Source organism: Thermobia domestica, chromosome 1 (assembly GCF_964235325.1).
Source record: "Thermobia domestica chromosome 1, izTheDome1.hap1.1, whole genome shotgun sequence".
NCBI classification, from domain to species: domain Eukaryota; kingdom Metazoa; phylum Arthropoda; class Insecta; order Zygentoma; family Lepismatidae; genus Thermobia; species Thermobia domestica.
Genome location: NC_137454.1, coordinates 133,229,131 through 133,242,982, shown reverse-complemented (window position 1 = coordinate 133,242,982; position 13,852 = coordinate 133,229,131). Strand labels below are relative to the sequence as shown.

At 35.3% G+C, this 13,852-nt stretch overlaps 1 non-coding gene across 1 annotated transcript; it reads right to left on the bottom strand.

The window, feature by feature from the left end:
* Positions 1 to 11,071: 11,071 nt before the first annotated feature.
* Positions 11,072 to 11,143, bottom strand: TRNAQ-CUG (transfer RNA glutamine (anticodon CUG)). Its single transcript has one exon. It is a non-coding gene; the product is annotated as a tRNA-Gln (tRNA).
* Positions 11,144 to 13,852: the final 2,709 nt, after the last annotated feature.

The window sequence follows — 13,852 nt, the reverse complement described above, 5'->3', positions numbered from 1 at the left end:
CGTTCAGCAGCGAGGCTATATGAGACGTGGACCTACTGATTAACCTGGAATCCGAACCACATGAGCTCCCGCCGGGAATCGAACCCGGGTCTCCCACACCAAAGGAACAGATAGCGAGAAGAGGCTTTTAGCAAATGATTGAGTTCTCAAGGCAACGTGACTATCTCGAATTCTTTATCAAAAGCAGAAGTGATTCAAATTTACTATTACTTCTGTTTTCAATACTGATTTCCGTTGAGCAAAAACGGTAAGAGCAGGCCCGTATCCACGGGGGTCTAGGTGGATCCGCCCCCCACAAATTTTTGCTGGCCTTCCTACAATTTTCACGGTAGACTTGCAAATGAACTATAATATGGTGATGAACTATAATATTGTTGGATCGGGACCCCCTAACTTCCACCGCTCCCCCTAAATTTTTGGGCTGGCTACCGACCTGGGTAAGAGATATCGAGATGTAGTATTTTGTAATCGATTCAGCTTTCTAGGAGTACGTTCTATCTCTTTTCTTAACAATTTATTCAAACCGGAAGTGGTTTAAATTAACGATTTCCATTTTCACTTTATATCGCCATAGAACAAATATAGTAAGGGATAGCCACTAATGGGTTTTCGACATGAATTCAGCGTCCAAGAAACAGGTTTTATCTTTGTTCTTATTAATCTATTGCAACCAATAGTTATAAATGTACTACAAGTTTGAGTGTTGAATTTACTTGTTTTATTACACAGCACCTCACTGTGCTACTACTAATAATAATTGTTGTTTAGATGGCGAGCAGAGATTGATAAATTAACCATATAGTAAAATAATGTTTTTCTGTGATCATGTAATATGCCATGTGAGATTATATAATTCTAATTTATATAATAATAATTATCATTAATATTTCAACTTTTGTACGTGGAACTGTTAGGAATAAGCTTAATGTCAAAAGTATTTTTTTTTTTTGAGAATACAGAATTATCCTACTTTTATTATGTGTAAATTTACTACTTCAGAGATAGTCTATCCACGTTTTCGTAGGGGCAACTGTAAACTGTTTATCATGTTACCGGTTAGTCAGTTGCACGCCCGAAATTAGTAGGATCAGACCCCCCGATCCAAAAATTCCCGAACCTCAGTAATTATGAAGTATTATTATTCCAAATTAGTCCAATTTATTAAAGGTAATTTTTCCCAACTTAGAGTTGGCAGGAGAAAAGTGATGAAAACATAGAGCTACACAGTTAAAAATACTTTCTTATATCTGAGAAACCGTTTCTTATCTGTGTACCGAGATCTTTTGTTAGAAATAAAGGTTTGAAATTTTCGTTAATAAGAAATGAAGAAAACTAGATTAGGTTGTATAAAGTGGAACGAAACACCATATTTTTGCTTTTCAGATGAATAACAATTGCTAAATCTCATTTCTAAGAAAATATTGTCTCAGTGCACAGATAAGAAACGGTTTCTCAAATTTAAGAGATTATTTTTTGTAGCGTACATCATACGTATGGAATACTTAAAAAAAAAAGATTGGAAATCATATCTAGTATGTGTAAAAATGCATACGAGATCTCCCTAATGGTCTAGTGGATAGCGTGTTCATCTACAGGGCACGTGGTCCCGGATTCGATTCCCGGTGAGAGAACATAAAAATAATTTCTCTATCATTCATTTTCATTGATCATCCGTCTCTTTTAGCCTACAGGGCAGGACAGTTTTAAGGCGCAGGGCAGCGCCCTAGGCACTTCAAAGTGTTACACCCCCTCACTATTTCCAAAGCACCCTCTCATTGGCCAGTTTTGGTTCGGGAGGGATTTTCCCTTAACTCTCTTACTCTTATATGATGATTTCAAACAAACACCTGATAATTGCTGCTAAATAAGCAAGTGACAAGATAATCCCATGCATGTACAGGCCCTTGAAATTTATTGGGCGCGCTCTTAATAATAATACATTGAACTCATCAAAAGTATATATATATATATTCTTTCATCATGATGATGTTTAGTTTATCATATTGAGTGACAAGCTAGTAGTTTTAAATGGACGGAGGTTGCATTTATAGGTTTCTCGTAAATTATTATAATTAAAAAGTGCACAAGGAATCATTTCCACAGTCTCAGCTTTTGTCTGCTAATAGCAGAAAACAGTATTTTTCCTAATATTAGTACAGTTAATAGTTTGTTTTCACCGCCAGTTATTTTCAGACAACTGTCCTTAAGTAGTCTTATTTATCAAGTAATATAAATCTCTATTTTCAATTAACAAAAGTAAAATTGTACATATCATATTTACATTACGGTAGCCGCCGTGATCTAGTTTGTTTTTAACCAGGTAGCTCAACCGGAACGGAAATGACGTTTATTTTTTCTCTTTTTTCTGTACCAGCGTATTTTAATTTTTCTCTTTTTTCGTCCTCCAATTTTTTGCGCCCCCAAATCTTTTGCGCCCTAGTCATGTGCCTAGCGTGCCTAAGCCGAAATGCGGCCGTGCTACAGGGCATAAAGATGGGACATCAAACTAAAAAGAAATAATTTCATTTCAGTGCATAGCGCCTTGAAAAATTCATTCGGTATATATATATATCTTCCAAATCATCTAACCAAATTAAGTCAATTTTATAAATGGAAATATACAACATTACATTGCATTCCTAGGTATAAATTCTATGAACACTATATATACCTACAAATCAGACAAAATAGAACATTATTTAATGTTTCATTGCAGCACGGTTGACACGATCATTTAAAGTTTGCATTATTTTAGTTATGTTACTATATTACGATTATATTTTTCTATTACTATTTCTTTTATATTTCTTGAATGTTAACATCTATGTGTACTTAAATGATGTAGCACTTATAGCCTCAAGTTCCTAACTAATAGTAGAGGTAAAATAGAATAATGCAGTAGGCAAATAAAAATTTCAGGTAGTATGATGTTTTTTAAAATTTTAAAAATCGGAAATAATTAAAGTATATTGTCATGTCTAACCTAGTTTATGCATATAAATCATCTTACATATTTGTATAATACCTAGGTAATTTCTTTGCACAAATTTATAAGATTTATTCCTATTTTAAGCAGGAAATCAAGCATGAGCACTGAAGCTTTGTATATACACTGTAAAAAATCGTTGTGTTATTTCAACGACATGCCTATGTGTTAAGACAAGTGTGTTAAAATAAACACAAACAGATGGTTAGAACAACTCACTCTCCATTTGGAGTTGTGTGTCAAATGCCGATAGTTGAAATGACACATAGCCTCTGTGTTAAATTAACACAAGTGTAGAATCTTCGGTGTTGTTTTCTGCGTGATTGCCAAATATGTTAGACTCCAGGTATACTCAAAATTTCAACATGCAAACCGCGCGATGTGTTTTCAATTGTTTTACATAATGTTTCTGAAGAAATATGTCAACAGCGAGAAACAACATCGTATTACTGTGTCACTTCTACACTGCACTAGAGCTCACCAGTCAACACCGGGGACTGTGCTTCAAAAATGGCGAAAAACAAGTAGAGTCACGATTAAGAGGCAAACATATTATAAGGATATAGGTAAGAGTTTCTTATCATTCTTATCATTTGTGTTCATTCTTGAACAAGATGTTGGTGAAGGTTGTGTTTCGCAACATCAAGAAATACTTCACAATAAATGTTGGGAGTAAGCATGCTGCCACATGGTTTTCCAACACAGAAAAATGGTTACATCAATACCACACGGAGTTATTTCAACACCGAAATGTGTGCCGTAGTAACACAGAAGTGGAGTCAAACTAACACCCAAAACGGTTTTAATCTAGTGATCTGACCTTGAATTTTAACACAGGAAGTGTTGAATCAACATCAAAACTGTGTTACTTATACGGTTTTGTCCTTGAATTTTGACACAAATTGTGTGTTGAAATAATAAGAAAATGATGTTGAAGTAACACAATAACTGTGTTATATTGATACTTGACATGGTGTAATATTAACACAAAATAATTAACACACTGTGTTGCTTTCTTCTTGTTGGTTCAACACCACCACAAGTAATACTCAATACTTTTCTCCACACTACCGACCCTGACATGTGTCCAATCAACACCGCTCAACACCAGTTGTGTGTTAGAGACGCAAAACACACCCTGTGCTAAACGCCAACACCGCGAGGTCTGTGTTGAACTAACACCGCATAGTGGTAGTTACGCTGGAACCACTGCCCTGTGCTAAAATTGAGTTGAATTAACACAACCATTTTTTACTGTGTGGTGAACAAATAGTGAGTAAAATATAAGATTTTTCACGATTTTTTTAAAATTTAACGTTGCACGATTTATGCACGAAGGGTAAGGGAGACAGTGATGATCAGCTGGACGATAATGGTGGAATGAAAAAACGTGAGAGAAGAGGAAGAACCTCGAGGAAACTCACTTACACGGTGTTTGTTCTCCACAAAGTCCACTTGGAGGGAGCTGAGATCGAACCAGGGACCTTAGACGCAAGAGGTGACAAACCTACCACTGAGCCACCGTGGCGCATTTCACGATGGGACATGTTAATCTGTCTGTCCATTAACGAGAGGTTACTTACAGTTAATGTTACTTAATTTAGATTACTTACAGCTCCTGTGGTAATTGCATGCAGTATACAGTAAATAGTAATAAATGTAGGTACTCTCGAATTACTGGGAGATAAAGGTAAACTCCCTCTATAAAAAGCAAAAGTATCGCAAGGGAAGGTGTTTATATGGGTGTGCACTGGAAAATGTAATGCATCTGTGAATATTAGTAGTTCAAGTTGTATCTCTATAAAAAGTCTCTTAACTCGCTTACTGGCCGTATTGAACTAAAAATAAGCCAATAAGAATATGAAAAATTATCATATTATTAAATACCGAAAATACAAAGAGAGCTAACCAATCATGACAATTTATGAGTTTTTGGGGGGAAAAGTCTGCAGTAGTTATATGCTACATAATTCTGTGCACGCTAGGAATTAGGAAACATATTTCTGGGCCTTCGTAATCGATGTTTTTTTAAGTCTGTTACATATGAGGGATCAAGTCCCTCAGCGCACACACTATCCGAGAAAGTGTGGAAGGAAAAAGAGAATGAGGAAGAAAGAAAGTGACCTGGGTCCTGTATAGTAAGTACCATCCCGGCATCTGTCTGGTGTGAATGAGGAAAACAGAAAAAGCCTCACTCATGATAACTGATTTAAAAATACTTCTAGATCTCTTGCTGAATGTTCCCACCGGAAATCAAACCCACGATCGCTTCTGCAGACAGGGGATTCTGATGGGAAGTTGCTTGTAACTCATGGATTAGTTGGAGTCAATTTAATATTTATTTCCAAATTGTGGCAAGTATTTTCTCCGCTAAATACATATGAGTTGAAAATAATTATTGTGTGCTAGATAGAAGTTACTAAACCATTAGGTTACTATTTCAGTCCGTATTTAACCTAGGTATATTAAAAACATGTATTTTAAAAAAGAATTAAAGTAAAAGTAAAACTTAAAAAAATATTTTCAAGAAAATTACTTCTTTTAAGAAAATCTATTTATGCATGATTATAAAGAAAGGATTTGGAATCGCTCTCATATACAATCAGTTGATTTACATGAGAATTGAAGAATTTACATATTGATTGTAGTATATAAAGGCACTCCCATTGCCTTTCTTTTCAATCATGCATAGATTTTTTAAAAATACGAGTAATTTTCTTGAAAATAGAATTATTTATTATTATTATTACCATTACTGGTAATTTTTATTTTTAATGCGATATATTTATTGTATTGAAAACGTGGCAGCTATCGTTGTATAATGTTGGTTCATTGTAGAATAGTCTTCTATTCTTTTCATTCCTTTTTTTTTCGATAGAGCAAATAAAATATAAACAGCTAATAATGATTAACAAAGAATTTCTACAAAATTCAAATACTACAGGGTGGTCCGGAAGTAGGCGTACCCCCCGTTTAGTTTCAACAGTATAGTGTTAGTCATGGTAGAATGTATGTACGCAGTTACCTTGAAGTCCTTAAGAGTTTTAAGAGTCATAAACATCGGTATGATCACCATCCATGTCGTATCACAGCTGAATTCTGCACTAAGTTCTCACAGATGTTTTGCGGAGATACTCCGGAATCACGAGGGTGAAGGCGTGTTCCACAGCTGCTCGTAATTTCTGCGTTGTGTGATATCGAGTGTTTCTTACTTGTTGCTTTATGAAACTCCAGAGAGTATTGTCTGATGTCGTCATATTGTGACTTCTTGGAGGCCAGGCAAAGGGAGCTGGTGAAGATGCACAACCTCTTCCAATCCAGCGGCCAGGAAACGTCTGATTCAGGTAATTGCGCACGTGAATCACGAAGTGCGCTGGTGCTCCATCCCGATGTATCACAATAGTGTCTTTGATACCATTTTCTTCCAGTTGAGGTACCAACCACTCATTAAGCTCTTTAAGTAAGAATGTCCATTATCTTCGAAGAATAATTAGGGGTACGCCCACTTCCTTATAGAATATAATAGAAGATAGTTATTTATGTAAACACTATATATATATATATATATATATATATATATATATATATATATATATATATATATATATATATATATATATATATATATATGTATATGTATATATATGAACACTTTTATACTTTTAAAACGTTATGTAAATTCATAAAGTAATTTATATGCGTTTGTAAATAACTTTTTTGCTCCCACAAACGTTATTTATTTCTCATTGGTTGTAGATTATATTACTTTTTAACCCCTTTCTGTATGATTTTTTCTTTTAGCGAAAAAAAATTATTATTGGAAATTCTCATATGGGAACTTGAAAAAATGAATTAAAACTTGAATTTTAGATTTTTCACTTAATTCCGACGAGAAATAAGTAAGTGCCATATATGACACACTTACAACTCACAAAGAACATGCCAAATGACACCAAAATCTCTTATTCATACACGTCAATATCTCACACAGCAAACAAAACAGTCATTTGGTGCCTTTGATAAATCACAGAAAAGCTAAAGTGAAAAAAGGGAATATGCCATATATGGCACGGCATGCGGTAAGGGGTTAAAAATAATTGTTATTGCATGCGGTAAGGGGTTAAAAATAATTGTTATTATAAGTTTTAGATATTTATATAGTGCAATTAGGAGTTTTATGTGACTTGCACGTATTCTACATAAACATTTCATCTCTCTTTGTCCCTGACTCACCCACTGAGGTTTCTGCAGCGAGAAGGTAATTAATAGGTTTCCATTTTTGACCGCCAGGAGGTAATGATGGTTGTTGTGTTACTAAAGGAAAAGACAGTGCAATAGGGGAAGGGAGGAAAGAGGGTTAGGTGTAACAGAGGGATGAAATGTCATATATGGAGTTAACTGAAATATATTACTTGAAATCAACTTTCATTAAGAGCCGCGCGACCTACAAAGTGTTGACGTGCTTTTGTTGGCCTCTCTATTTTACACCACAGTTCTTACTCAAAGCATGGGAGGTGATGCTGGGAAGGTTAAAGCATGTTAGAAACAGAAGAGAGAGATTCAGACTAATACAAAGTCACTTTTTCTTGAAGTTTTAAGTACTTAATTGTTTATTATAACATTTAGCATTTTTATAAATGTTTCTAATTGGTATTTATAACTAACTAGCAGAATACCCATTCTTCGCACGAGGAAAATACCTTTCATTTTAGACATAAATAGCTGAATTTGAACCGCATCAGAAGTGCCACTGTTTCTCTCAGCGACCCCAAAAATTATGGATTCTACACTAATATTGGTCATTTTAGATCATTTTTAAATAGCCACCCTCTCTCCCTCCCCTAAGTTGCATCGTCAAACTGAAATGATAAAAACCATCCCAGGCCCAAACCTCATCTATGTTGAAAATTTGATCGAGATCGGTCGGGTGGTTTAAGACGTATGAAGTCAGAAATATAGTCACTTTCATTTTTTATACATAGATAAAGTGCGCTAATTCAATGGGGAAAAACATGATTTATTGAAAATATTTTGGAGATATAAATCCGGTTAAAAATACTCTCTGAGCAAAATAATACGTAATACAATACGTAAAGTAAAAGATTCCATAATTAAAATATTCGTCTATTAGAATCTCTGGGAAGGGGTGGAGAGTATCTTGTCAATGATTACTGGATAAGTGAGAAATTTAGCTATTGAGAAAACTGCAAACAAGATCAAAAGTAATAGGTTAGGAGAATGCAACTTAAAGGATATGTAACATGGCAAGAAAGTAGAAAATCCTAAATAAAATATATGGCAAAGTAGAAAAGATTTGGTAGGAGTTTGTGAAGGTAATTGTGAAGGAAATTACGAACCGACGGATGTTACTCAGATAATCTGAAAGTTGTCTTAATGCTGTAGGAGTAAGAGGGTGTGCAAGTAATTCAAGTAGGATTTATGCATAGAAGGGAAATAATGATAAGACCAGAAGCAAAGGGAGTAGAAGTTGATACAAATACACACATCAACCAATTTGTGCTTGACAGAAGAAGTAGAAAAAAATCAACTACGAGAAAATAGATAAAATCATAGATAGGGAGATGAAAGTTACATACATAATTGTAATAAAAATAAACTTTCATGCTACTTTGATGCTAATATATATACACCCTTCGGTCGCTATATCAACATTTGTCCACACAAATTGATATATTTTTCCTGATCGTTTCGTTAATCTGCTCGATTAATTCCTGGCGTACACACGCGTGGACGTCTGAACACCACATTGATTTTTTTTTTTCGGTAAGCTTGAGTGCAAGTTGCAACTGCCTTTCAATTGTTTTTATATGGCAGGTGTTGGTGAAACACAGACTCTTGTAAGTTGGAAAAGCAAGTATCATTTTCGCTCAAATATATTATTGCTACAATCAAGGTATTTTTGTGATAAACAATTAACATTTCAGAGACTTGTTGGCGATTATTAGCTTCGCTTTATGTCTGGAGAACAAAAAATAATGAGAACTTATTTTTTAATGTCCACAATTTGTACACTGGTTTTATATTAGATAATTGTTTCTCTATATTCTTTTGTATACTTTTTAGATTTGTTTTGCTACAAAATTGTACATGTTAGAAACGAAACACGTTATAAATGCATTGAAAGAAGTAAAATATCTATTATTAATGATAACATTATTTCATTTGCATTATTAGAAAGTATAGGAAAATTTGTAACTATAATACTTTCTACTATTTGTGCTAATCATTGACATAACAAATATTGCACGCATATAGTCAATGGTTTCGTTCCTTTCATTCTTAGAGAGCTAACTACATAAGATGTTCTAGATTTGCTTTACTGTTCAGATATCGACGATCAGAGGCGGATACAGGAGGGACTTTGGGGGGGGGGCGGTGGGTTGTAATACTGCTACTTAGAGCTACTTTTAAGAGCGTCAGAAAATAAACTATATATTTTATTTATATATAAAATAAAAAAGTTTCCTCTTCTGGGGGGCGATCGCCCCCCTGGATCCGCCCCTGTCGACGATCCAGATAAGTATCTAGATTTTATGGATAATGACTCCAGTAACTCTAGCAGTGAAGGTAGCGATGACGGTGTTGCAACAGACGAAAATGGGAAGCAATAAATTATTGTACTCGTTATCTGTTCTAAAGAACTGAATTATATACACAAGGTTATTTGGCCAATCAGAGGCGGGTCCATTTAGTTGTACTGCGACATGTTCAAATTTGAATTTTAACTACCTCAGAATTTTGTCCAATTTTTGTCTATTTTTGTTCAACCAATAAAAAAAATGTGTACAATCCAAATAAACGACGGAGGGCCATTTCAAAATCTGGCCACTTTAATTCCCTATAGTGCGACATCTTCTAAATGAACAAACTTGTGATTGGCCAAATAAACTTTTGTAGATAATTCAATTCTTTAGAATAGGTAACGAGTACAATTTATTGCTTACCTGTTTCGTCTCTTCCAACACCGCTATTGTTATCTTCACTGCTAGAGTTACTGGAGACATTATTCATAAAATCTGGATTAGTATCTGAATCGTCGATATCTGAACCCCAAAGCAAATTTAGAACATCTGTGATTAGCTCTCCTAAGAATGAAAAGGACGAAAACATTGACTATATGCTTTGTTTTAAAAAGTAGAGATGAAAATCGCTTTTATTTGTTCCACAAAAAAAAAAAAAAAAAAAAACGATATTCAGAAACACAACAAACAATTTGGTGTGTCATGTTATCTTCTCAAGAAAGGAGAAAAAATGTAAAGAAAACATTACTAAATAAAATAGTATAGTATTCCGTTCATGCTATTTTGAGTATATAAATGTAGCTGTTGTTTTATTGTGTCAGAACAATGTAATAATATCAGAAGAAAGGTGTAGTATAGCAAGAAACGGAATAAAATGTATCATAATTGTTCACAAATATTTAGGTATGCAACTGCTTGTTACTGAACCAATGTGCACAAACGTGGACCTAGTACTTTCTTCTAAAACAATAAACAAATTCGAATTCTGAAAAATAAATTGAGAAATATGATTTCCAATGATGCAGCATACAAACAATTGAAAGATAGTTTTAAAAGGTTGGTGGTCTGGGATCGAAGGGGATATATATGAACATTAATAAATGTTTGATTACAAGACTCAAATATGGTCTCTTCGTATAAGAAAAAGTAATCTATTTTTCCCATAGAAAGAAAAGATAAATATAGTAGAATATTGATTTCAGACCTTACAGAAAAAGGAATTGTGGGGAGTTTAGTCCCACAATGTCCGTAGCAGTGGTAAGGTTATAGCCTCTTACGCTGGTTATTGACTGTCTCCAACATTGCCCGAACTAAAATATGTGGAAAAATGGAGGACGTCTTCTTATCTTCATTCCTTCTTTCGCAGAAATAAAGAGACGATGAATGTAATTTTTGAGTTTTACGTCCCACGGTATGCCGGCTAGGCTAAAGGAGAGGGTGATGATGAGGAATGAATGAAATGGTGGAACGAAGACAGTGGGAGGAAACGGGAGAACCCCTATGGAACCCATGCACACGGTGTTTGTTCACCACAAAGTTCACTTGGCGCGAGCTGGGATCGAACCAGGGACCCCATGCATCAGAGGTGAACGCTCTACCACTGAGCCACCGCGCCCCTCTTCCAAATTACGTGTAGAGAATTTCGTGCTTTTGCTAAGTATTACACACTTCAAATTTCTTAGTAGCCTATATATAATACGTTTATCCGAATTACAGGAACTTAAGGTAATCTGTAACCTCATTTTTCAACAACACAATATAATGACATAATAGTCTGTATAAACAATTATATAAACATAAACTCGACACACACAGTAATCTCTTAGCAACTGTAATACCACTTATAGTGATGTGCTTTGCTACGCAGCTCCTCTCCTTAGGTATTACCAAATCTAATATTTGGAAGTAAATAACACAGTAACTTATAAAATCCAAGATCACAAACACACTAAACACTGAAGGTTCAAACTTAAGTATACAATCAAAAGAAACTTTTCAGCGGTACTCAGAAGTGTGTATTCAGAAACGAATTTCGTGCGCTAGTAGCGTCGGTAGTTTAATCAAGAAGAGGCCCTAGTTTTCAGGTGGCACGAGCTTTCCTTTATCCACATGGATGGGTATACTTTAAAGAAAAATCAGAAGTTCATTTTTTTCACCAATACATAGTTAATAAATTGGAATATAAAGAATTTATGTGGTGTGTGCTTCCCAATCGCAACGTACAGACGGTAAAGGAAATTCCTGAAACAGAAGTCTCGAAATGTTTACATGTTCTTGTCCCCCCTGAGATGAAATTTTGGTTACTTGTCTGGCCTGAAGTTGTATGGTTTGTGATTGGTTTTCAAAGGTATTGGATCCAGAGATAACATATTGACAAGCGTGTGCACCTCACAATTAGGACATCTGATGCTGACCCAAAGGTAAAGAGCAGGGATATTACAAGTATTCCTAAGTTGTATTAAGTGTATCAACCTACAAGCCAACTACGTTGAATAAAATACTGTCACTGTGTACTTGGTATCATGTTTTCACTGTGAGGCCAGAAACTTACCTAACTCCCTCGTATAATATTCTAAGTGATGAACCATCTTTTCCTAACCTTCAATGCATTAAATGTTAAAATTTGTTACATTAAAAATTTTTCTTGGATATACAGTGGCACTAAAATTTTAATTTTAACCACAAATTTCAGTCGAGCAAATGCTCACAATCTCCTCCATTAAAATTGTAATATTCTTCAAATCTACCTAGAAATGCTGCGACACAAACACTTCACCAATATCTTTGAATGCTTCAGAGATATATTTTTTAATTGTGTTTGAGATTTCCTCCAACTTTCGTTTATCATAATTTAGCACCAAATGTATATTAATAATACCCGTGTGTGAGAGTTTCGGCAACGTAACATCGCCTTCATCAGACATATTGTGAAATATCAATCCACAAGTCCAAGAATAACAACTTAAATGTACACAGAAAGTGAAAGGAGGATACGCCCACAATTCCCACAACCAATCAATTTTCCCTTGTTTATTTATTTTACATTCATCTATACAGAACGTAAATTTTTAATTATGTGCATTTTCATTATCTTCTGTCCTTGCAGTCTTAGGGCGTTCAGATTTTGGTGCATTATTCACTAATCCTCTTTTATCAAATTCATCCCTGATGCAATAAGTTGTTAAACATGTTGGTGTAGATGTGTTAAATTTGTTTCCCCATAAGGTACGAACATGTTCAATATTTTCACTTTTCCAATAAGTTTTAAGAATCCTCTTTCTTTGCTTTTCATTCAAGTTACCGGCCGGCATTCCAGGGATCAAGATAGAAAAAGAGAAAAGAAGTTACCATCAACTAGTTAACAATACTACGGCTGTATATCTACTTTTGGGCAACCCTGCATTAGATTTTATCTATATTAGGTACTTTCATCGATATTTCATTATATATACAGGGTGTTTCCGTGATACTGTGCAAATCTCAGAGGGATGAAAGATTATATCAAAAGAAGCAATTTAAGGATAGGAACGAGTGTCCGGAAATGCGTCGGTATGGAGATGGGGACCGCCGACAATTTGTCGCAACGGTGCAAAAATGACCATAACTCGAGAAGGAAATGTCGGATTAAGGTTTGGTCAAAGGCAGTGTGCATTATTTTTTACCTACAGATTTCATTAATGTTGGAATGGATTGAAAGCAGGGGCGGCACAAGGGTAGCCCCCAAAGAAACATAGAATATTTCGAACATCTGCAACAAACATGCGACGAGAAATTGGTAGCTGTGTTCATTACAAATGTTTCGGATAGTCATGATACCACTAGCTTAATTATGAGCTGCACACAGTAGTATGCTGTGAAAGAAAGAGGTACGTACGTGATGGTGACTGTGCACGTGGGAAAGATTGAGAGGGAGAGTGGACAACAAGCACAAAAGAAGGAATCTGAGGTGAGGAACTACTACTAGCACATGCGACAGTACAATAACTACACGGTTGGAGTGTGAAAGAAAACCTAAGCAGGATGGCAGTAAATGTACCGCGCAGAGATGGATTGGGTCAACAAGAACTTGACCCACGACCCACTGACCCATCACACACCGTGAACTACGATCCACTCTGACTCACCATGCCATATAAATCAACTGACCCAGTCTGACCCACGAATTTAATATTGTACGAGTGGGTCAATTGTCGTGGCGGGTCATGGGTCATTGTGGGTTGCGTCATTTCTCTGGTTAGTGTTAGTCTGTTGTGATTCGTTTGTCATAGAAGGACTTAGGTTCTCGTGAGTCATCGAAATAACTCACAACCCACCGGTCTACGCT